Source organism: Puma concolor, chromosome A2, assembly GCF_028749965.1.
Source record: "Puma concolor isolate L17-30 chromosome A2, mPumCon1.1.hap2, whole genome shotgun sequence".
Classification (NCBI taxonomy): Eukaryota; Metazoa; Chordata; class Mammalia; order Carnivora; family Felidae; genus Puma; species Puma concolor.
The window spans coordinates 164,648,219-164,674,693 of record NC_141668.1 but is presented as its reverse complement, the minus strand read 5'-3'; the positions used below and the strand labels follow the sequence as shown (position 1 = coordinate 164,674,693).

The window sequence follows — 26,475 nt, the reverse complement described above, 5'->3', positions numbered from 1 at the left end:
GAGTCTTGCGTTCTAGATGCACCATCTCTACCTGTAGTTTCTGCCTACCGGTTACAGAGTAACCTCCTTCCAACTCCAAGCACTGTATCTCGTTTCTAGGCAGAATGGAGGAGGAAGGACCATGAACAAAAAGTGAAAATAACAAGATGGGACTGTCGCCTTTTTAAGAGCTCTCCTAGAAGCTGCGCCAGTGACTGCCTACCTGCCACGGGCCAGGGCTCTGGGACATGACTATTCCTTCAAAAAAGACTAAGAGAGAGAGGCGCCTGGGTGGCTCAGTCGGTTAAGCATCCAACTTTGGCTACGTCATGATCTCAATGGTTCCTGGGTTCGAGCCCCGCATCAGGCTCTATGCTGACAGCTCAGAGCCTGGAGCCTGCTTCAGATTCTATGTCTCCCTCTCTCTCTACCCCTCCCCTGCTCACGCTCTGTCTGTCTCAAAAATAAACATTTAAAAATGAATAAATAAATAAACAAACATTTAAAAAAATAAAAATAAACTAAAAAAAGAAAGACTAAGAGAGAGTGCGTGTTGGGTTTTGTTTTTGTTTGGTTGGTTTTGTTTTTACAGTGAACAATAACAAGTTGAGCAAAATCCAAGTTGTGAGAGTAAGAAGAATGGGGAGAATGGATGTAGAGGCAGCCAGCAGTGTCTGCCGCCCCAGACCAGAGAGAAAGTCCCAACAAATGCCAAAGAATCCGTATCCTACAGATCACGGACTCTGACCACAAAGCCATCAGATGGGAAATGAAAAGGCAACTAAGAACTGGCACTGCATCTTGGAAACATATTCCTGAGCAGCCCATGAGTCCAAGAAGTCGTCAAAACGGAAATGAGACGGTATTTACAACTGAGCCATAATAAATAAAAATATTAACTATCACAACTTGTTCAATAATGTAGAGGGCATTTAGAGGGATATGAGTATTCTTGGGTATATATATTATGAAAGAAAAAACAAATTAATGAGCTAGGGGTCCACCTTAAGAATGCAGCACAGGGGCGCTTGGGTGGCGCAGTCGGTTAAGCGTCCGACTTCAGCCAGGTCACATCTCGCGGTCGGTGAGTTCGAGCCCCGTGTCGGGCTCTGGGCTGATGGCTCAGAGCCTGGAGCCTGTTTCGGATTCTGTGTCTCCCTCTCTCTCTGCCCCTCCCCCGTTCATGCTCTGTCCCTCTCTGTCCCAAAAATAAATAAACGTTGAAAAAAAAAAAAAGAATGCAGCACAATGGCAATCTCCTGTTCACAAATGGATATGGCCTCGGTCTCTCTCAGAATGAGTTCTCTTGTGAACAGTAAGTGAAGATCCACACTTGAAGACCCTCCATATTCATTATCCTAACAGGACCTCCCTCCATTGGGCCCTCACATGTTTCATACAAGAATGAGTGCTTATGAAGGCTTTCACACCTTCTTCTGTGAAAAAAATATGACTTTCTGTGCAGGTATACAGTTCCTGCCCTGATTCTTTTGAGTTGAGCAAAGTGACTTTTGCCAGATGGCTCCATTAAGTGTCTTTTATCCCAGAACTTCACAATTAAGATTTCTTAAAACCATTTTTATAACAAAATTATGTTCCAAATCCTCAATAAAGGGTATTTGTGGGATGGGAGAAATTCAATTATAGTTTGTGTGCTAGTAACATTATTTTGTTAATGTTAAATTTCATGACTATATTAATATTTTGATTATAGAGAAAAATGTCTGTGGGAAGGCAATTCTCCACGGGCAGCTCATGTTTGCACATCTTACTCTGTTCTGTACTATGTCTTCAAGGATGTTTATATAACATCCATAGACGGGGGCAGATTTTTTGTTGTTCAGTGTAATAAAGATAATGTCTCCTTCTGGGGCAAAGAACAAGAAGGTTTGTTTGCAGCTCCTTAGAAAAGCTTGGGGTTCCTCAGGTATAAAACAAATCCACTTCATGTCTCCCCTGTGGGTCTTGAGAGTCAAGAGGAATTGATGGCAACATGAAGCTTATACTGGCTGCTGTGCTGTAACAAAGTCCTTGATCTCTGATCCAGAAGTCTGGTGTCTTTGGCCAACATCCATGAAACTGTGGCAGGCTAATTTGTTAGCCTATAAGTAGGAATTTGAGTTCCTGACAATGTCTTTGTTCTTAGGATAAATGTTAAAGGAGTCTTATGTCTGTAAAAGCTCAACCATAAAATAAAATTATACACACGCAAACACACACACACACACACACACACACACACACACACACACAAAAAGCTGTAACTGTCAAAAAATGTTGACAACTGGTGAATCTAAGTGAAGGAATGGACTTGGGGAATTTTCCCAACTAATATTATGAGGCTACCACATCACTGTAACCTTGTAACAACAATAACAAAAGGATGACAGGAGAAAGAAAACCTGCAGGCAATCTCACTCAAAGATGCAGAAATCCTATCATATTAGAAAACTAGGAACAAAAAAAAAAAAAAAAGGAAACTAGGAACAATGTCACACAATGATGTGTGACAGATATGTTATCCAGGAATGCAGTTAATTTCACAGTGAAAAATAAACTGAAGTAATTTACTCCACAAACATGTTAGAAATGTTACATGTATTCATTCATTCATTCAACAAATACTTATTGAGTGCCTATTATGTGTCCATTGCCTACCATTGTTCTAGAGGTTTTGAAATACATCAGTGAACAAATATTACCATCTCAGGGGAAGCCGAACAAACATAAAATCCAACATCTGTTCATGAGAAAGAAGGCCAACACCTTAGATAACAAAAGAAACTCTCTCATCCTAGTAAAGTTATCTACAAAAATGTTATAGAGAACACCACACTTAAAAGATGAAATATGAAAAAAAATGCCCTTTAAGATCAAGAAGAAGAAAAGAGTTCCTAGGACTTCTTCTAGTCAATAGGGTTCAAGCCACAGCCAGAGAGAGTCAGGCAACAAAATCATAAGAAAAGAATAAGGATTGAAAAGGAGCAAAAGAATTCTGCCTGTATTTGTAGATAAGATTATCTACAGAAAACCTCAAAAGAGCTACGCATCAGTTATCAGAATAAGAGTAGAGCAAGTTTGCTACAAGCCGAACTCAACATAACAAAGACAATTATCTATGAGGACCAGCAAGATACACCGCCAGCCCTTCTCCAGAAACCTTACAGCCTGATTTAGTTTGAAGTATCCAATGCCTATGAAAGAAAACAATTCAAGTTCTCATAAAAAGTCCAAAAAGACTTCTAAAGAACACAAGGGAAAGAACCAAATTAGACAGTGCAGCATTGAAACTACTGAGTAAAAGGAGGCAGACTCTGAAAAAGATGACAATGTCAAACTAAATAAAAAGCCCATCTGAATCCCAGTAAATGAGTTAAAAAGGGTCACACTCTTCAATCATTCATCCATTCCAAAAAGGATTCATCAATTGAACTCCCACATCATTTGAGAAAAGATATTATTACTGTCCCCTACAAACAATGTCAAAATTGCAAGGATAACTCAAAAGCTACGTATTATGGATATATTCTACCACAATGGAGACTGTACTAGAGTTATCAAAATGCACGTCCAATGGCATCTCCTTTTATAACAGATACAGTTTAGTGAGATATAGTTTCATATCAGAAGACTCATCATTTTAAAATTCAAATGATTTTTAGTGAACTCACTGAGTTGTGCAACTATCAGCACAGACCAGTTTTAGAACATTGCTGTCAAAACCAACAAGATCCTTCATATCTATGAAATCAGGTTCCCACCCCCAGCCCAAGCAAACACAATCCTGCTATCTGCCTCTATGGCTTTGCCTATTCTGGATATTCCAAATAAATGGAATCATACAATATGCAGTCCTTTGTGACTGGTTTCTTTCACTGAGCATAATGTTTTCAAAGTCCATCCATGTTGTAGGATGTACCAAAACTTCATTTCTTTGTATTGCCAAGTATTGCCCTCTTGTGGGTAGTCAGGCTAGAGCTCCCATTGAAGGCTTTCCCACAGTTGCTGCAACAGTAAAGCTTCTCCCCACTATGGACTCTCCTGTGCGCCCCCAGATGGAATTTCCTGCCAAAGGCTTTGCCATAGTCATCACACAGTCCCTCTTGGCGTGCACTCACTTATGCACGGTCAGGTCATTGCTCCTGATGAAGGCCTTTCTACAGTCATTGCATTTATACAGTTTCTTCCAATTGCGTATCCTCTTAAGAGCAGCAAGGACTCAAGCTGGATCTGAAGAAATTCCCACGTTGGTTGCAGTCATACAGTTTCTCTCCAGTGGGAGTTCACAAATGTGTTATAAAGGACGAATGAGGACCCAAAGCTTTCCCACACTGAAAACATTCATAGGGTTTCTTGCCAGGCTGAGATCACACATGTGTCCTAAGGGATGAAGGATAACTAAACACTCTCCCACATTCTTTACGTTCGTTTCATTTCTCTCCTATGTAATTTCTCTTGGGTGAAACAAGGTTAGAATTCCTTCTGATGGTTTTTCCACATAGACTACATTCATGGGGAATCTCTCCAGGTTGAGTTGGTGCCTATTGGTTAAGGGATAAGTTGTAACTAAAGGCTTTCTCACTCTCAATGCACTCATGGAGACTCCCCCCACCCCATGAAAGTCTGCACTGTAAAAAAAGCAAATTCCTACATTAGAAAGTGCTGCCATTTCCAGGGCTTATGTACGGCTTCTGCTCTGTTCAAGTTCTTTTGAATTTTAAGTAAGGTGAGTGCTCTGCCACAAGGTCCAGAATGGAAGCTTCTCATGTATATTTTTCCTGATAATTATTTAAACAAAAACTGGGGCACCTGGGTGGCTCAGTTGGTTGGGCATCTGACTTCACTCAGGTCATGATCTCATAGTTCGTGAGTTAGAGCCCCACATCGGGCTCTGTGCTGACAGCTTGGAGCCTGGAGCCTGCTTCGGATTCTGTGTCTCCCTCTCTTTCTGCCTCTCCCCCTCTCACACTCTGTCTCTCAAACATAAATAAACATTTTTTTTTAAATTTTAAACAAAAACTGAATTATGTGTCAACATTCACTAAGTAATATTAATGGATATGTTTACCTGTGGGAACTCTCCACAAATAAATACTGAAATTGGTTTAGAATGTTCTGCAAATTCATGATACTCAGAGACTCTCTGACTCAGAAACATAGTCTTCTGGGTGAAGGTCATTGGTCCCAAGTGTCTCCCCTTGTGGTTATGCTATTCTGTGTCACAGCAACCCCAGCAGAGAACCAGCAATGCACCCTCAGGAGAGAGGCGTTCGGGAGCCTTACCCTTTTCCTGACAGAAGTTTTTCCCAAAGTTTATTCTGCTTTGCAGTGGTCTCTTTGGCTTTAAGTTGAAACTTTTGATCTGAAATTAATGGGGGAGAGGAGGACAAATATTTTTTTTAGAGAAATAAATTGTGAGGTAAAGGTGATTAAAAACAAAAACGTGGGGCACCTGGGTGGTTCAGTCGATTAAGCATCTGAATTTAGCTCAGGTCATGATATTATGGTTCACGAGTTCCAGCCCTGTATTGGGCTCTGTGCTGACAGCTCAGAGCCTGGAGTCTGCTTCAGATTCTGTGTTTCCCTTTCTCTCTGTTCCTCCCCTGTTCATGCCCCCCTCCCCCGTCTCTCTTTCACACACACACACACACACACACACACACACACACACACACACACACAATAAATAAACATTAAAAAAAATTTAGAAACAAAAACAAAGAGGGGTGCCTGGTTGGTTCAGTCGGTTAAGCATCCAACTCCTGACATTGTCTCAGGTCATGATCTCACACTTCATGAATTCAAGCCCCACACCAGGCTCTGCTCTGGCAGTACAGAATCTGCTTGGGATTCTCGCTCTCTCCCTCTCTCTCTCTCTGTCCCTATCCTGAGCTCTTTCTCTCAAAATAACTAAACTAAAAGAAAAAACAAACAAAAAACAAACAAAAAAAAACAAAATAGATTTTAAAAAAAGAACAAAATAAACCAATACATTAAAAAAAAAAAAAAAAGAGGGGCCAAGATGGCAGAACAGCATGCAAGGTTTTTTTGCATCTCTCCTCCCTGAAATGCAGCCAGGTCAACACTAAAACCATCCCGCACACCTAGAAAACTGATTTGAGGATTAACGCAACCTGAACCACAGAACTCGACAGGTACACAGAGCAGAGAGGTGAACTGGGGGGAGAGAGAAGCCACAGAGGGCAAGGAGCTGTTTTTGCTTGCGGAGAGAGGACAGACATGGGCAGAGAGTATGGGAACCCACCCCATGCCCGAAAAGAGCAGATGAGAAAAGAAAGAGTACGCAAGGGACTGAACAAAAAAGGGAGATAGGAGAAAGCAGAGGGTTTAAATTCCATTAACACTCTATAAATAGGGGGAGCAAAGAGTCTGAAACTCTGCAGCTCATTACCTGGCAGTGCTCTGGTAGGAAGGGCAAATCTCCAGGAGTGGAGTGGAGTCCAGGAGATTCTTGGGCCACATGAGGAGGGGCAGTTCCCCTGGTGGGAGGACATTTAGTAGAGGCTGTGTGGCCACCCCACAGGCAATGGTCCTAGCAGGCCCTGGAGAACAACCACATTTGCTGGTGTTGGAAAAAGGACATTAAGGGGGAAACCTGGTGCCAGATGTGTGTTGTAATTTACCATAATCCCCGAAATGCTGCTGCTACATGATTGTGTGAACTTTTTCTGGGGCAGACTGGCACCCAGCTGCAGTCTCTGGGCATTGGCAGAAGCATGGTCCTGTGAACGTTCCTGGGGGCAGCTGTGCACTGGCCATTCCTCAGTGAGACCCTCCCCCAGAAGGTCTGAGCAGGTCAAAGCCACAGTCCCTCAGAAGTGAGGGGCTGGGAAACACAGCCCCACATGAGATAAAACTCAGGACGGAGGTGCCACCTGGCAGCCTGATGGATTGGTCAAGGACAGTGTAAAAGCAGGAATTGGACAGAAGCCAGAGACAAAGAAGGGGTGAGCGATTGCCGGTCGGGAAAGCACAGAATTCTGATAGTGGAGACTGGGTAGCTGGGCAATGCCACTTTCACCCCCTCCTGTTCATGCACCATTTTCACCCCTCCTGTGGTGCAGGCACCACAACAATCCACCCCAGTAAGCTAAGCAGCGCCATCTAATGGAGAACGGAGCCATTACACTAAGCCCCGCCCATCTGGGCCAACCTTGCTCTTCAGGAACACAAGTCTCTCCTGCTTAGTTTATGGACTATAAAGGGCTTCATAGTTTGACTTCTAGGGGAAACCAATGTAATTTCAATCCTATTTGTCTGTTTGCTGGTCCATCTATTCATTTTTTTAAATTTTTCTTTTCTTATTCTTGAATACAGAAAGAGAAAAAAATGTATTTTTATTTTCCATTTTTATTAAAAATGCTTTTGGGGCGCCTGGGTGGCGCAGTCGGTTAAGCGTCCGACTTCAGCCAGGTCACGATCTCGCGGTCCCTGAGTTCGAGCCCCGCATCAGGCTCTGGGCTGATGGCTCAGAGCCTGGAGCCTGTTTCGGATTCTGTGTCTCCCTCTCTCTCTGCCCCTCCCCCGTTCATGCTCTGTCTCTCTCTGTCCCAAAAATAAATAAACGTTGAAAAAAAAATTATTAAAAAAAATGCTTTTAATTTTTTTCTAATATATTTTTTACTTTTTTGTAAATTTTTCAAATTCTATTTTATTTCATTTCATTTTATTCTATTTCATTGTATTCATTTTTTCAAATTTTCAAACATTTTCCTCTTTTTTCTTTTCTTTTCTTATTCTTCCCTTTTTTCTCTAATCTATCAAGCTCCTTTCAACAACCAGACCAAAACACACCTAGGATCTAGCATCCTTTGATTTTTTTGTGTTGCTTTTAATTTTTTAATTTTAATTTGTTTTACCTTATTAATTCTTTTTCTTCCTTCAAAATGATAAAATGAAGGAATTCACCCCAAAAGAAAGAACAGGAAGAAATGACAGTCAGGGAATTAACCAACACAGATACAAGCAAGATGTCTGAACCAGAATTTAGAATAGTGATAATAAGAATACTAGCTGGGGTTGAAAATAGATGAGAATCCTTTTCTGAGGAGATAAAAGAAGTAAAAAGCTAGTCAGGATGAAATAAAAATGCTATAACTGAGCTGCAATCTCAAAGGGATGCCACGGTGGTGAGGATGGATGAGGTAGAACAGTGAATCAGAGATATAGAGGACAACCTTATGGAGAAAAATGAAGCAGGAAAAAAAGGCAAGACTAAGGCAAAAGAGCACAATTTAAAAATTAGAGAAATCAGTGACTCATTAAAAAGGAACAACATCAGAATCATAGGGGTCCCAGAGATGAAGAGAGAGAAAAAGGGGTTGAAGGGTTATGTGAGCAAATCATAGCAGAAAACTTTCCTAACCTGGGGAAAGACACAGAAATCAAAATCCAGGAAGCACAGAGGACTCCCATTAGATTCAACAAAAACCGACCATCAAAAAGGCGTATCTAGTCAAACTCACAAAATACTCAGGCAAGGAAAGACTCATGAAAGCAGCAAGGGAAAAAAAGTCCTTAACCTACAAGGGAAGACATATCAGGTTTGCAGCAGACCTACACACAGAAACTTGGCAGGCCAGAAAAGAGTGGCAGGATATATTCAATGTGTTGAATCAGAAAAATATGCAGGCAAGAATTCTTTATCCAGCAAGGCTGTCATTCAAAATAGCAGGAGACAAAGTTTCCCAGACAAACAAAAATTAAAGGAGTTCGTGACCACTAAACCAGCCCTGCAAGAAATTTTAAGGGGGACTCTCTGAGGGGAGAAAAGACCAAAAAAAAAAAAAAAAGAGAGAGAGAGAGACAGAGAAAGAGACCAAAGCAACAAAGACTAGAAAGGACCAGAGAACACCATCAGAAACTCCAACTCTACAGACAACATAATAGCAATAGATTCACATTTTTCAGTACTCACTCTAAACGTCAATGGACTAAATGCTCCAATCAAAAGACACAGGGTAACAGAATGGATAAGAAAACAAGATCCATCTATATGCTATTTACAAGAGACCCACTTTAGACCTAAAGACACCTTCAGATTAAAAGTAAGGGATGGAGAGCCATATATCATGCTAATGGTCGCCAAAAGAAAGCTGGAGTAGCCATACTTATATCAGACGATGCAGACTTTAAAATAAAGAGATGTAACAAGAGATGAAGAAGGGCGTTATACCATAATTAAGGGGTCTATCCAACAAGAGGATCTGACAATGTAAACATTTTGGAAGCACCCAAATACATAGATCAATTAATCCCAAACATAAAGAAACTCATTGATAATACCATAATAGTAGGGAAATTCAACACCCCAATTACAGTAACAGATATCTAAACAGAAAATCAACAAGGAAACAATGGCTTTGAATGACACACTGGACTGGATGGACTTACAGATATATTCAGAACATTTCATCCTAAAGCAGCAGAATTCACATTCTTCTCCAGGGCACATGGAACTTTCTCCAGAATAGATCACATACTGGGACACAAATCAGCCCTCAACAAGTACAAAAAGATCAAGACATATCATGCATATTTTCAGACCACAAGGCTGTGAAACTTGAAATCAACCACAAGAAAAAATGTGGAAAGATAAATACTTGGAGACTAAAGAACATCCTACTAAAGAATGAATGGGCTAACCAGGAAATTAAAGAGGAAATTAAAAAATACATGGAGGCCAATGAAAATGATAACACCACAGCCCCAAACCTCTGGGACGCAACAAAGGCAGTCATAAGAGGGAAGTATAAAATAGCAATCCAGGCCTTCCTAAAGAAGGAAGGAAGGCCTCAGATATACAACCTAACCTTATACCTCAAAGAACTGGAAAAACAACAGCAAATAAAACCCAAAACTAGAAGAAGACAGTTAATAATAAAGATTAGAGCTGAAATCAATGCTATCAAAACCAAAAATCAGTAGAATAGATCAATGAAACCAGAGCTGGTTCTTTGAAAGAATTAACAAAATTGATAAACCCTTAGCCAATTTGATCCAAAAGAAAAAGTAAAGGGCCCAAATAAATAAAATCAAGAATGAAAGAGGAGAGATCACAACCAACACAGCAGAAATAAAAACAATAATAAGAGAATATTATGCGCAATTATACACCAATAAAACGGGCAACCTGGAAGAAATAGAGAAATCCTAGAAACATATAAACTACCAAAACTGAAAGAGGAAGAAATAGAAAATTTGAACAGACCCATAAATAGTAAAGAAATCGAATTAGTAATCAAAAATCTCCCAAAAAACAAGAGTCCAGGGCCAGATGGCTTTCAGGGGATTTCTACCAAATATTTAAGGAAGAGTTAACACCTATTCTCTTGAAGCTGTTCCAAAAAATAGAAATGGAAGGAAAACTTCCAAACTCTTTCTATGAAGCCAGCATTACCTTGATTCCAAAACCAGACAAAGACCCCACTAAAAAGGAGAACTATAGACCAATTTCCCTGATAAACAGGATGCAAAATTCTCAACAAGGTATTAGCCAACTGGATCTAACAATACATTAAAAAAATTATTCACCACAACCAAATGGGATTTATACCTGGGATTCAGGTTCAATATCCACACAACAATCAATGCGATTCATCACATCAATAAAAGTAAGGACAAGAACCACATGACCCTCTCAATAGATGCAGACAAAGCATTTGACCAAATACAGCATTCTTTCTTGATAAAATCCCTCAAAGTAGGGATAGAAGGATCATACCTTGAGATCATAAACCATATATGAAAGACCCAAAGCTAATATCCTCAATGGGGAAAATCTAAGAGCTTTACCTCTAAGGTCAGGAACCAGACAAGGATGTCCACTCTTCCAACTTTTATTCAACATAGTATTGGAAGTCTTAGCCTTAGCAATCAGACAACACAAAGAAATAAAAGGCATCCAGATCGGCCAGGGGGAGGTCAAACTTTCACTCTTTGAAGGTGACATGATACTCCATATGGAAAGCCCAAAAGATTCCACCAAAAACCTGCTGAAACTGATCGATGAATTCAGCAAAGTCGCAGGATATAAAATCAATGCACAGAAATCGGTTGTGTTCCTATACACCCAATAATGAAGCAACAGAAAGAGAAATCAAGGAATCGATCCCATTTACAATTGCAGCAAAAGCCATAAAATACCTAGGAATAAATCTAACCGAAGAGGTGAAAAATGTATACACTGAAAACTATAGAAAGCTTATGACAGAAATTGAAGAAGATACACACAAAATGGAAAAATATTCCATGCTCCTGGATGGGAAGACCAAATATTGTTAAAATGCCGGTGTGACCCAAAGCAATCTACATATTCAATGCAATACCTATTAAAATAACACCAGCATTCTTCACAGAGCTAGAACAAACAATCCTAAACTTTGTAGGGAACCCATACCCATACCCTTTGTGTGGAACTTTGTAAAGACCCCCAAATAGCCAAAGCAATCCTGAAAAGGAAAACCAAAGCTGGAGGCATCACAATCCTGGACTTCAAGCTGTATTACAAAACTGTAATCATGAAGACAGTATGGTACTGGCACAAAAACAGACACTCAGATCAATGGGACAGAATAAAGAACCCAGAAATGGACCCACAAACGTATGGCCAACTAATCTTTGACAGAGCAGGAAAGAATATCCAATGGAATAAAGACAGTCTCTTCAGCAAATGGTGCTGGGAAAACTGGACAGCGACATGCAGAAGAATGAACCTGGACCACTTTCTTACACCATACACAAAAATAAACTCAAAATGGATGAAAGACCTAAATGGAAGACAGGAAGGCATCAAATCCGAGAGGAGAAAGCAGGTAAAAGCCTCTTCAACCTCGGCCGCAGCAACTTCTTACACGACACGTCTCCGGAGGCAAGGGAAACAAAAGCAAAAATGAACTATTGGGACTGCATCAACATAAAAAGCTTCTGCACAGCAAAGGAAACAATCAGCAAAACTAAAAGGCAACCAACAGAATGGGAGAAGACATTTGCTAATGACATATCAGACAAAGGGTGAGCATCCAAAATCCATAAAGAACTTCTCAAACTCAACACCCAAAAAACAAAGAATCCAGTGAAGATATGGGCAAAAGACATGAAGAGACACTTCTCCAAAGAAGACATCTAGATGGCCAACCGACACATGAAAAGATGTTCAGCGTCACTCATCATCAGGGAAGTACACATCAAAACCACAATGAGATACCACCTCATACCTGTCAGAATGGCTAACATTAACAACTCGGGCAACAACAGATGTTGGCGAGGATGTGGAGAAAGAGGATCTCCTTTGCATTGCTGGTGGGAATGCACGCTGGTGCAGCCACTCTGGAAAACAGTCTGGAGGTTCCTCAAAAAATGAAAAATAGAACTACCTTACGACCCAGTAATTGCACTACCAGGCATTTATCCATGGGATACAGGTGTGCTGTTTTGAAGGGGCACATGCACCCCAGTGTTTATAGCAGCACTATCAACAATAGCCAAAGTATGGAAAGGGCTCAAATGTCCATCGATGGATGAATGGATGAAGATGTGGTATACATACACACACACACGCACATGAACACAATGGAGTATTACTTGGCAATCAAAAAGAATGAAATCTTGCCATTTGCAACTATGTGGATGGAACTAGAGGGTATTATGCTAAGCAAAATTAGTCAGAGAAAGACAAATATCATAGGACTTCACTCATGAGGACTTAAAGATACAAAACAGATGAACATAAGGGAAGGGAAGCAAGAATAACATAAAAACAGGGAGGGGGCCAAACATAAGAGACTCTTAAATATAGAGAACAAACACAGGGTTGCTGTAGGGGTTGTGGGAAGAGGGTTGGGCTAAATGGGTAAGGGGCATTAAGGAATCTACTCCTGAAATTGTTGTGCTATATGCTAACTAACTTGAATGTAAATTACAAAAAAAAAAAAATAATAATAATAACAATAAATCAAATTAAAAAAAAAAGTCTCTTAGATAGTTTGTCCCCCTTGCTAGTATGTTCTTAAAAAATATAAATAAGGGGGCGCCTGGGTAGCGCAGTCGGTTAAGCGTCCGACTTCAGCCAGGTCACGATCTCGCGGTCCGTGAGTTCAAGCCCCGCGTCAGGCTCTGGGCTGATGGCTCAGAGCCTGGAGCCTGTTTCCGATTCTGTGTCTCCCTCTCTCTCTGCCCCTCCCCCGTTCATGCTCTGTCTCTCTCTGTCCCACAAATAAATAAACGTTGAAAAAAAAATTAAAAAAATATATATAAATAAGAATAGAAAATTCTTACAAAACTCCTGCTAGCCTGCCAGTCACAAGGTGTAAATCCAGATTGGATCTAGGCTTTTTGCCCTGATCTTGACCAGGCTCCTGGCCCCTCTGCCACCCTCTCCCATCACTCTCCTCTCCAGACACCCAGGTCACAAGCTCCAGCCACACCTGCACGGGCTTTCCTCCCTGTTGAGCATCTGCGTGGAGCTAGATCACCACCGCCGCCCCCCGCCCCCGCCACTTTCATTTTCCAGAGACCCTGTTCCTCCAGGGCTTCCAAAGGCCAGGACAAGGTGGGAGTGGAGCCCCAGGAGCCCCCAGTCTGCCTGCATTAGGGTTGGGGCCTTTAGGGTTTGAGATGTTTGAGGTATAGAACTACATTATACCTTGTCTTCTTTTTATTAACTTGGGCAATTGACTTGGGAAACTTCTCTGAACTTGAGTACCCTCAACATCACAGGAGGTTGCAAGCCTTCCTCATGGACAGCAAGGCCCCCAGGCCTCTTTCCTGGTTGTGAGAGACAGGATTGCCATGGCCTTTTAGGAAACCCGTGTGCCTGCTGGCATTTGCTTTGTTTGTGTGTGAGGTCATGGGTCATGTGATACAGCCTCCAGGCAGGTGCTAGCTGGAGTCTAGGGCATGGCCAGCTTCTCACATCCACCTCTTGTCCTCTAGCAATGCAAGTCCACCTGTCTCCAGGAAGGAAATGTGGAGGCTGAAGTGATGGCTCCAGGGTGGCTGACAACCTGGTCATAGGTAATCATATTAAATCAAAATCCCCCTTGGGGTGCTTGGGTGGCTCAGTCAGTTAAGCGGCCAAGTCTTGATTTTGGCTCATGATTCATGGTCTGTGAGTTTGATCCCCACTTCAGGCTCTGCGCTGACAGCACAGAGCCTGTTGGGATTCTCCCTCTTCCTCTCCCTGCCCTTCCCCTGCTCATGCACACACACATTCTCTCTCTCTCTCTCTCAAAATAAGTAAATAAACATAAAAAATTCCCCTCATTCCAATGTGACATCTCCCTCCCTGAGGTTGGCTGTGTCTCCTTTTGTGGCCTGGAGACTTCCAACCTGACCAGGACTTGTCTCCATACTCCTCAGGACCATTAGCCTCTAATGAATGGTGGTGGCTAAGGGACTTTCCAGAGAATGCTCAGTATTTGTGAATGTTTTTCAGCGCCTGTTCATATTAGCTCAATAGTCACTTCAGAGCTTCAGAGCTGTGGTAGAAAACCAAGAAAAGGCTATGTGCTGACTTTGTCTCAGGAATTCATGGAGACATAATTCATTCATTTACTGAGTATTTGTCCCAGGCCTCCATAGGCTCAGGGCTATGTGGTGTCTCGCCTAGGGGACCCAGGCTGGGTGTGATCACAGACTAGTTGCACAGAGAAAAGTTCAACCCCTTGTTGAAGAGCTAATAAATCAATGAGGCCAGATGAGATTGCTGAGGATGTGCAAGTGGAGAGAGACGAGAGGTGAGGAATCGCCCCTGCCCCATCTGAATGTCCCATTCCTTGGTCTTCTGGGGCCATCCTCCTCACACCCCACCTTCCTGGGACACTGATGGAGATGGGCCTTGGCTGAGCCCAAATGTGTGTGATGTTTCAGGATTCAGCGACCTTTGAGGAAGTGGCAGTGGACTTCCCCGAGGAGGAGTGGGCACCACTGGACCCTGCTCAGAAAATCTTGCGTAGAGACATGATGTTGGACAACTATAGGAGCCTGGCCTCAGTCAGCTTAATCTCTTCACTCATAGGTTTCTGCTGCAAATATTTCTTCAACACCTGTTACATTCCAGGAATTGTTCTTGGTCTTGGTAAAAGAGTAGTGAAGAGGGAGATGTGGCCCACTCTTGAGGAGTGACAGGGTACAGCAGGAGTGGCCACACCTTTCCTTAAAAGGCCAGAGAGGAAATATTTTCAGCCTAGTGGGCCATAGTGTTTCTGTTGCAGCTACACACAATGATGCAATGCTACCAATGTAGTGGCCAGTGTAGCGCGGAATGTAAACAAATAGGCAGAGCCATGTTCCAGTGAAACTATCTTTACAAAAGCAGGTGGCTAACCCCTGGGGTCTAGTCACTAGTCCGTACTCTAGCATCTTCCCCTTGAGAATGGAGATTCATCTCTTACGCCAACCTTAGTTTTTTCATGTTTAGAAGCTTTGGTGTGGCTCTGAGCTCGGGTCTGAGGATCCCCAGTCCCTCCAGGGCACGACGTGAGGTAGTTTGTTTGGGTCCTGGGTACCATCATCACTGCCCATGGGGCCACACATGCCTGTCCTCTGAAAGTGGTGGTCCCACTCTGAGGGGAGGTTGCCTTTTCACCCTGCACGTTCCGCCTGATGTGTCTTTCTCTGTGTACAGGGTATCATTTCCATAAACCCAACCTGCTCACCCATAAGGAGCTGAGGACCAAGAAGAGGAGAGTTCTAATTGTCCAAGAAACCCGTTCAGGTGAGCCTCAGGCAAAAGGAACTCCATTTAGGAAATTTCTAAAATGTCATGATTTTTTTTTGTTGAAGTATAGTTGACACACAGCGTTACATTAGTTTCAGGCGTACAACACAGTTATTGGACAGCAAGTTTATATGTTATACTGTGTTCACCACAAGTGTAGCTACCATCTGTCACCATGCACCACTATTACAATGTCATCTAAAATGTTCTCTTGTTTGGGGACTCCTGGGTGGCTCAGACGGTTAAGCGTCCGACTTTGGCTCAGGTCATGATCTCGTGGTCCGTGAGTTTGAGCCCCGGGTTGGGCTCTGTGCTGACAGCTCAGAGCTGGAGTCTGCTTCAGATTCTGTGTCTCCCTCTCCTGCCCTTCCCCTGCTCTTTCTCTGTCTCTCTCCCCAAAATAATTAAACATTAAAAAAAATTTTTTTAATGTTATCTTGTCATAAATCATCTCAGGCCATTTGGGATAAGTTTCGTCTTGAGGCTTTCTTTGGCTTCCCTTCCTCTCCTCCCTTTTCTCCTCCACTTTCTATGGCTTCTAGAGAAAACTCTGCCCTGCTTCCTTTCTTCAGAACATTTCCACTTTTGTAAATAAAGTTTTACTGGAACACAGGCCCACCAATTTGTCCATTTGTCTGCTTTCCCCAAGCTTGGCTTCCCCCATAGTGCCCTCTACCAGACTGTTAGCAGCCCTCTCTTTCCTGCCAAATTATTTCTTAGCATTTCCATCCCTTGTTTCTGTCATTATCAAATTGTTCATATTGCTGAAATCCTTAAAAGTATGTCTTTAACTGTTGGGGCATTCTTTCCTATCACATTGACTTCTTATGTTTGGAGTCAGTCTACAGTCTATGAAAAAAAGCTACATGGGCCTGGCTCTTTGTTTTTGTCTGTTTTTAAGAGGTTTTTTTTTTATGTTTTATTATTTTTTATTTGAGAGAGAGACAGGGGCAGAGAGTGAGCAGGGGAGGAAAGAGAGACAGAGATAGGATCTGAAGCAGGCTCCAGACTTCGAGCTGTCAGCACAAGGCCTGATGAGGGTCTTGAACTCAACAAGCAGTGAGATCATGACCTGAGCCGAAGTCGGATGCTTGACCAACTGATCCACCCAGACGCCCCTTAAGAGTTTATTTAAGTAATCTCTACACCTAGCATGGGGCTTGAACTCACAACCTAGAGGTCAAGAGTTGCATGTTCTACCAACTGAGCCAGCCAGGAACCCCCCCCACCCCCACTTTTTAAAAAATAATTTATTTATTTTTAAATTTACATCCAAATTAGTTAGCATATAGTGCAACAATGATTTCAGGAGTAGATTCCTTAATGCCCCTTACCCATTTAGCCCAACCCTCTTCCCACAACCCCTACAGCAACCCTGTGTTTGTTCTCTATATTTAAGAGTCTCTTATGTTTTGGCCCCCTCCCTGTTTTTATGTTATTCTTGCTTCCCTTCCCTTATGTTCATCTGTTTTGTATCTTTAAGTCCTCATGAGTGAAGTCCTATGATATTTGTCTTTCTCTGACTAATTTTGCTTAGCATAATACCCTCTAGTTCCATCCACATAGTTGCAAATGGCAAGATTTCATTCTTTTTGATTGCCAAGTAATACTCCATTGTGTTCATGTGCGTGTGTGTGTGTATGTATACCACATCTTCATCCATTCATCCATCGATGGACATTTGAGCCCTTTCCATACTTTGGCTATTGTTGATAGTGCTGCTATAAACACTGGGGTGCATGTGCCCCTTCAAAACAGCACACCTGTATCCCATGGATAAATGCCTGGTAGTGTAATTACTGGGTCGTAAGGTAGTTCTATTTTTCATTTTTTGAGGAACCTCCAGACTGTTTTCCAGAGTGGCTGCACCAGCGTGCATTCCCACCAGCAATGCAAAGGAGATCCTCTTTCTCCACATCCTCGCCAACATCTGTTGTTGCCCGAGTTGTTAATGTTAGCCATTCTGACAGGTATGAGGTGGTATCTCATTGTGGTTTTGATGTGTACTTCCCTGATGATGAGTGACGCTGAACATCTTTTCATGTGTCGGTTGGCCATCTAGATGTCTTCTTTGGAGAAGTGTCTCTTCATGTCTTTTGCCCATATCTTCACTGGATTCTTTGTTTTTTGGGTGTTGAGTTTGAGAAGTTCTTTATGGATTTTGGATGCTCACCCTTTGTCTGATATGTCATTAGCAAATGTCTTCTCCCATTCTGTTGGTTGCCTTTTAGTTTTGCTGATTGTTTCCTTTGCTGTGCAGAAGCTTTTTATGTTGATGCAGTCCCAATAGTTCATTTTTGCTTTTGTTTCCCTTGCCTCCGGAGACGTGTCGTGTAAGAAGTTGCTGCGGCCGAGGTTGAAGAGGCTTTTACCTGCTTTCTCCTCTCGGATTTGATGCCTTCCTGTCTTCCATTTAGGTCTTTCATCCATTTTGAGTTTATTTTTGTGTATGGTGTAAGAAAGTGGTCCAGGTTCATTCTTCTGCATGTCGCTGTCCAGTTTTCCCAGCACCATTTGCTGAAGAGACTGTCTTTATTCCATTGGATATTCTTTCCTGCTCTGTCAAAGATTAGTTGGCCATACGTTTGTGGGTCCATTTCTGGGTTCTTTATTCTGTCCCATTGATCTGAGTGTCTGTTTTTGTGCCAGTACCATACTGTCTTCATGATTACAGTTTTGTAATACAGCTTGAAGTCCAGGATTGTGATGCCTCCAGCTTTGGTTTTCCTTTTCAGGATTGCTTTGGCTATTTGGGGGTCTTTACAAAGTTCCACACAAAGGGTATGGGTATGGGTTCCCTACAAAGTTTAGGATTGTTTGTTCTAGCTCTGTGAAGAATGCTGGTGTTATTTTAATAGGTATTGCATTGAATATGTAGATTGCTTTGGGTCACACCGGCATTTTAACAATATTTGGTCTTCCCATCCAGGAGCATGGAATATTTTTCCATTTTGTGTGTATCTTCTTCAATTTCTGTCATAAGCTTTCTATAGTTTTCAGTGTATACATTTTTCACCTCTTCGGTTAGATTTATTCCTAGGTATTTTATGGCTTTTGCTGCAATTGTAAATGGGATCGATTCCTTGATTTCTCTTTCTGTTGCTTCATTATTGGGTGTATAGGAACACAACCGATTTCTGTGCATTGATTTTATATCCTGCGACTTTGCTGAATTCATCGATCAGTTTCAGCAGGTTTTTGGTGGAATCTTTTGGGCTTTCCATATGGAGTATCATGTCACCTTCAAAGAGTGAAAGTTTGACCTCCTCCTGGCCGATCTGGATGCCTTTTATTTCTTTGTGTTGTCTGATTGCTAAGGCTAAGACTTGCAATACTATGTTGATAACAGTGGCAAGAGTGGACATCCCTGTCTGGTTCCTGACCTTAGGGGGAAAGCTCTCAGTTTTTCCCCATTGAGGATGATATTAGCATTGCTTTTTTATGTTTTTATTTTACTTTTGAGTGCGAGTGTGGGAGGGACAGAGAGAGAGGGAGACACAGAATCCGAAGCAGGCTCCAGGCTCTGAGTGGTCAGCACAGAGCCTGACGAGGGGCTCGAACTCACAGACTGAGATCATGACCTCAGCCGAAGTGGGACGCTCAACCAACTGAGCCACCCACGCGCCCCAAGAGACTCTTAAATACAGAGAACAAACTAAGGGTTTCTGGGGGGGATGTTGGGAGGGGGGCTGGGCTACAGCGGTGAGGGGCATTAAGGAGGACACTTGTTGGGATGAGCACTGGGTATTATATGTAAGTGATGAATTACTAAATTCGATTCCTGAAATTATTATTACATTATATGTTAACTAAGTTGGATTTAAATTTTTTAAAGTGAAAAATAAAAAAAGATCATACTGGCAGCTGTTCATAGGACAGAACAGGGAAAGCAACAGTAAAAGTGGGGGTGGATGGTAAGGGGCAACAGCAGGATCAAGGTGAGAATGGGGACTCCTTGGGAGCAGAAGAGATGATTGTACACATATTGAAGGAAATGTCAAAGGATCTGCTAGAGTTAGATTGGGATGAAAAGTGAGAAGAGGGGGAGATGTGTAGCCAGTTTTGAGAACTTAGAGAAACCACAGAAGGTTTTTATACTCACAATGTCAAGCTTCACACCCAAACCCTGTGCTCCTGGAAAACTGTGATGGGCAAGAAATTCCCCAGCCCTTTTTGTGTTCTGGGAAATGCCCGAATACAACGAAACACCCTTCCCTGCATGACTTAGGGCAGGATGATGACCCCTTGTTTACCCTTGACAATGCCAGGCACAGACCGTCCAAATTCCCACCTTTGTCTCATGAATGAGTAGCTCCACTGTTTGTTCCCCACTAAACTACTTAGATAAAATGCCTCTGAATTTAATTTGAGTTCACTAAACTTCAGCCAAGCTTCTCTCCTCCTGAACTCACCCCTGAGCACAGGGACTCAGATCAACCCTCTACAGCCCCTCCCCGACAATCAGCTGATCTCCCTGATCAACTATCCTATCACCCCACCCACTCACCCCACTTCCCAGTCTTGTAAATTCTTTCCTATAAAAGAAAAGCTCTTTAGTGCCAGTGTTTAGGATGGGAGTATTCTGCCTACAGCAATGGTCTCTCCTTACAAAACCACTAAACTGGATAGGTGGTGGTGCTATCACCCTAAGAGGGAAAGATTAAGAAAAGGCAAATTCGACAGTCTCTTCAACAGATGATTTTGGGAAAGCTGGACAGTGACATGCAGGAAGAATGAAACTGGACCACTTTCTTCCACCATACACAAAAATAAATTCAAAATGGGTGAAAGACCTAAATGTGAGACTGGAAGCCATCAAACTCCTAGAGGAGAAAACCGGCAGCAACCTCTTTGACCTGGGCTGGAGCAACTTCTTACTAGATAGGTCACTGGAGGCAAGGGGAACAAAAGCAAACAGGAACTATTGGGACTTCAACAAGAGAAAAAGCCTCTGCACAGTGAAGGAAATGGTCAACAAAACTAAAAGCCAACCTACAAAATGGGAGAAGATATCTGCAAATGACATATCTTTTTTTCAGTTTATTAATTTTGAGAGAGAGAGAGGGGCACCTGGGTGGCTCAGCCAGTTAAGCATCGAACTTCAGCTCAGGTCATGATTCCACAGTTAATGATTCCGAGCCCTGCATCAAATGAGCACGAGCCCTGCTTTGGGTGAGCCACACTTTTCTTTCTCTCTCTCTCTCTCCCTCCCTCCCGCCCTCTCTCCCTCCCTCTCTCTGCCCCTCGCTCACTTGTAGCCTCTCTCTCTCAAAAAGAGAGAGAGAGAAAGGCAGAGAGAGAGAGAGAGAGAGAGAGAGGCAGGGAAAACATCCCAAACAGACTCCTTGCTGTTAGCACAGAGCCCAACGGGGGTTGGGCAGGGCGCCTCAATCTCACAAATTGTGAGATCATGACCTGAGCTGAAATCAAGAGTCAGTCGCTTAACCAACTGAGCCACCCAGGTGCCCCACAAATGACATATCTGAAAAAGGATTAGTATCCAAAATCTATTAAAAAAAAACATCAAACTCAGGCCGTCTGGGTAGCTCAGTTGGCTGAGTTGAGCAGTTGAGCATCAGACTCTTGATTTTGGCTCAGTTCATGATCCTAGGGTTGCAGGATCAAGCCCCCCCATGGGGCTTGGCAATGAGTGTGGAGCCTGCTTAAGATTCTCTCAGTTTCCCTTTGCCCCTCCCCCCCACTCACATGCTTTCTCTCTCAAAATAAATAAATAAGCTTCAAAAAAAATTTTTTTAATAAAAATAGAACTACCCTATGACCCAGCAATTGCATTACTTGGTATTTACCCAAAGGATACAAAAACACTGATTCAAAGGGACACATGCACCCCAATGTTTATACCAGCATTATCAACAATAGTCAAATTATGGAAAGAGCCCAATTGTCTATCAACTGATGAATGGATAAAGAAGATGTGGTACACATGTACAATGGAATATTACTCAGTCATCAAATTAAATGAAATCTTGCTATTTGCAGTGACATGGATGGAGCTACAATGTATTATGCTAAGTGAAAGAAGTCAGAGAATGACAAATACCATGTGATTTCACTCATATGTGGAATTTAAGAAACACAAGAGATGAACATAAGGGAAGGGGAAAAAGAGGGAAGCAAACCATAAGAGACTCAACTATAGAGAACAAACTGAGGGTTGGTGAGGGAGTTGGGCAAGGGATGGGCTAAATGGGTGATGGATATTAAGGAGGGCACTAGTGATGAGCACTGGGTGTTAGCTGTAAGTGATAAATTACTTTTTTTAACATTAATTATTAAGAGACAGAGACAGAGCATGAGCATGGGAGGGGCAGAGAGAGGGGGAGACACGGAATCCGAAGCAGGCTCCAGGCTCTGAGCTGTCAGCACAGAGCCCAATGTGGGGCTCGAACTCACAAACCGCGAGATCATTGGCCTGAGCCAAAGTCGGATGCTTAACCAACTGAGCCACCCAGGCACCCCTGTAAGTGATAAATTACTAAATTCTACTCCTGAAACCAATATTACACTATATGTTAACTAACTAGAATTTAAGTAAAAAGTTGAAACAAAAAAAAATGTGGCAAATTGTTCAAGGTGAAGTTTTACAGGAAAACATATATTTTGTATAATATGTGAAAATTAATATGTATATATCATATACAATATACCTTACAGATACACAGAACATTTAACATATTTTACGTATGGCATATTTTCCCATCAAATCAGAAGGGGTGGCTCAGATGGTTAAGCAGCTGACTCTTGACTTCAGCTCAAGTCATGATCCCACAGTTCGTGGGTTCAAGCCCAACACTGGGCTCTGCACTGACAGTGCACAGCCTGCTTGAGATTCTCTCTTTCCCTCTCTCTCTGCTCCTCCCCTGCTTGTGTGTTCTTTCTCTCTCTCAAAATAAATAAATAAACTATTAAAAAGAAGGGGGAGGGGTAATATAGCAACAGAGAGCCCAGGCACTAAGGAACTAGGGAGCACAGAGAGGGAGTACGTCTATCCATCTGACCACTGTCTCCCACATCATGGCAATAGAGGAAGGGATGGACAGCTGGAGGGCTCAGGAAAGGAAGGGAAATTTCCTCCTAGGGCGGGCAACTCCCACACGGTATGCTCCCCCTTAGAGAGGCTTTTGGGGGAATTGAGACTTTGGGGCAATCTTTTTGTAAGAAGTATATCAAGATCTATTGTTTAGTTTGTGGTAATAATGTGGGTTGGCAGGAATAATTTCAAAACTAGGTAGACCAGCAGGCCAAGGGAGGGCTTCTAGGGGATAACTTATCTGGATTCCAAGTTCAGACCACCAATCCCTTGGCACTGGGTAGAAAAACTGTCTTAGCCACAGATGACAAAGGATGACTAGAGGCCACTGATAGTTGGGAGTGTGCTGGGATATTGGAATTTATGTCTACTAAAATTTTAAATAGTCCTATGCCTTCAACTAGCAACTTGTGGGACCATAGCCAAGAGAAACTCTGGCATCTGTGCAGATAGATAGATAGATACATGTGTGTGTGTTCAAGCTTGTTCATTAAAAACTGTTTCTAATAGGTAAAAACTGGAACCAACTGAAATATACATTACATTATAGCAAGGGCCCAAATAATTATCATATATTCATACTGTGGGAAATGATTATGGTGTTTAAAACAAAAACTGATATAGATCTGAAGGTAAAGTATAAATATATTTACATAATTTATAAAATATGTATATGCAGAAAAGTATATACATGCATTAAAAATGACTGTTAGGCAGGGGCACCTGGGTGGCTCAGTCGGTTGGGCATCCAACTTCAGCCCAGGTCATGATCTGACGGTTCGTGGGTTCGAGCTCCGCGTCAGGCTCTGTGCTGACAGCTCAGAGCTCAAAGTCTGGAGCCTGCTTTGAATTCTGTATCTCCCTCTCTCTCTGCCCCTTCCCTACTCACACTCTGTCTCTGTCTCTCAAAAATAAACATTGAAAAAAAATTTTTTTAATAAAAAAAAAGAAAATGACTGTCAGGCAAAGGACTTGAACAGATATTTCTCCAAAGAAGGCATATAGGGGCGCCTGGGTGGCTCAGTCAGTTAAGTGTCGGACTCTTGGTTTCAGCTCAGGTCATGATCTCATGGTTTGTGAATTTGAGCCCCATGTCAGGCTCTGCACTGAGAGTGCAGAGGGGATTCTCTCTCTCCCCTCTCTCTCTGCCCCTACCCCACTTGGGCTCTCTCTCTCAAAATAAATAAATAAACATTAAAATAAAGACATACATATGGTCAATAAGCACATAACAAGATGTTCAACATCATTAATCATCAGGGAAATGCAAATCAAACCCATAAGGAAATGCTACTTCATATCTATTAGGATAGCTATTACCAAAAAAATAAAAATAGGGGCACCTGGGTGGCTCAGTCAGTTAAGCGTCCAACTTCAGCTCAAGTCATGATCTCACGGTCTGTGGGTTTGAGCCTTGTGTCAGGCTCTGTGTTGACAGCTTGAAGCCTGGAGCCTGCTTCAGAGTCTATGTCTCCCTCTCTCTCTGCCCCTCCCCTGCTTGCTCTCTCTCTCTCTCAAAAATAAACACACACTAAAAAAAATTTCAATAAAAAATAAATAAATAAAAATGTGTTGGTGAGGATATGGAGAAATTATAACCCTTACTCACTGCTGATGGTAATGTGAAATGGTACAGCCACTGTAAAGAATAGTGTTGTGGTTCCTCAAAAAGCTTAACATCGAATTACCATATGATCCAGTAATTCCACTTCTGAGTATATATCCAAAAGGACTGAAAGCAGAAACTTGAAGAGATATTTGTAAACCAATGTTCGTAGTGGCATGATTCACAAAAGCCATAAGGTGGACAACCCAAATGAACAGAAAAACAAAATGTATACACTTAAGGTTGAATAATGTTAGAGTTATATTTATATATTATATTATATAAAATTCTAGTGTAAATAAATGTAAGGGCATAGAATATATATTAATATATTACATTTATATTAAATATAAGTTCATTTTACAATATAAATTATAAAATATATACAAAATGTAAATATACAAAAATGTAAAATATGCAAAATATGTAACTATATAATATGAAATATATAAAAATATAACAAGATATAAAATATGCAAAATATAAACATATATAAACTATGTCTATAATAAATATATAAATATAATATTATTCAACCTTACAAAGGAATAAAATCCTGATACATGCTACAACACGCGTGTATTTTAGAACATTATCCTAAGTGAAATAATCTAGACACAAAAGAACGATATTGCACGATTCCACTTATATGAGGTACCAACAATAGTCCAGTTTAGAGAGAAAGAAAATAGAATAGAGATTACCAGGGGCTGGGAGTTAGGGTTACGGGAAGTTTTTTGTTTCTTTTTTTAATTTTTTAAAAATGTTTTTATTATTTCTGAGACAGAGAGAGACCGAGCGTGAGTGGGGAAGGGGCAGAGAGAGAGGGAGACACAGAATCTGAAGCAGGCTCCAGGCTCTGAGCTGTCAGCACAGAGCCCGACGCGGGGCTTGAACTCACAGACTGTGAGATCATGACCTGAGCTGAAGTCGGACGCTTAACCGACTGAGCCACCCAGGCGCCCCATGGGGCGTTATTTCTTTTTAATGAGAACAGTTTCATTTGGGGAAAATGAAAAATTTTGAAGATGCGTGGTGGTAACGGTCGCACAATAATGTGATTGTACTTCACGCCAATGAACAGTACCCTCAAAAAAGGTTAAAGGGAAATTTTTATGATATGTACATTTGACCACAATAAAAAAAAAAAAAAATTAGGGCAAGGCCACACTGCCATCAGTAACACTGGAGGCCTACAAAGCAGGACATTGTATTTTATGTGCACTTGGCAGGGAGAGTGTGAAGGGAACCGTTAACATTCTTACTATAGTTTCTGAATTATTTGAATGTTAAACAACATACCCATGCATCACTTGTGTAATCAAGAAAAACAGTCAAGAGCAAACAAACATAATGCACGTAGCTGAGGGGTCACCTCTGCACACAGCTAATCTCACGGATCAGAGTCACTTTTGCCTTCTTTCCAACCAAGGGAAGAGCTTTTTAAATCAAGAGTCTACCCTCTTCCCAGGGGAGCCTGGATGGCTCAGTCCCTTAAGCGCTGTACTCCGGCCTTAGGCTCAGGTCACGATCTCACGGCTCCTGAGTTCAAGCCCCGCATCAGGCTCTCTGCCCGCTTCCCCCCACGTCCGCACAGAAGCGCGCGCTCTCGCTCTCTCTCTATCTCAACTAAACAAACTTAAAAAAAAATACAAAACCTTTAAAAAAATAAAAAAAATAAAACTCTACCGCGAGGGCAGGCCCTTGGAGGAGAGGTGTAGCTGATTTGCGAAGTACAGAGGTGAATAACTTTAATTGTAAGGCTTGTTACTTACATTTTCACTTACTTCATTTCATTTTCTTCATTACACTTTTTATTGACCCTCACGCTAGAATCCTGAGAAAGCATTTTCCCAAATGAATTTATCAAACGTAATTCACCAAAATTAAGTTTAAGATATTCTCACCTCAGCAATTCTCACAAAAGCCACAAGTGAAATTCTCCTGTATAACGAAGGCAGAAGGGGACACCCTGGAAGTAGATTTCACCAACACCTCTCACTCCCGCCCCAACCGACACCCCCAGTTCAGAAGGTCGGAAGGACCCCGAGAAGCGACCAACGTCCGTTGATCTCCACGCTCGCGAGACCCAGCCCCTGC

The 26,475-nt window shown here is 42.0% G+C and overlaps 2 long non-coding RNA genes across 3 annotated transcripts; one reads left to right on the top strand and one right to left on the bottom strand.

Annotated features, from left to right (window-relative positions):
- Positions 1-3,419: 3,419 nt before the first annotated feature.
- LOC147583783 (uncharacterized) lies at positions 3,420-26,475 on the bottom strand. Its single transcript, XR_015248541.1, has 3 exons — positions 26,283-26,475; positions 6,392-6,542; positions 3,420-5,341 (listed from the first exon to the last, which is right to left on the bottom strand). It is a non-coding gene; the product is annotated as an uncharacterized LOC147583783 (long non-coding RNA).
- On the top strand, positions 13,255-16,939 carry LOC147583784 (uncharacterized). Of its 2 annotated transcripts, none has more exons than XR_015248539.1 (3): positions 13,255-14,735; positions 14,869-15,482; positions 15,626-16,939. It is a non-coding gene; the product is annotated as an uncharacterized LOC147583784 (long non-coding RNA). The 2 variants fall into 2 exon arrangements; XR_015248540.1 differs by having other exon boundaries at positions 13,255-15,016; positions 15,419-15,482.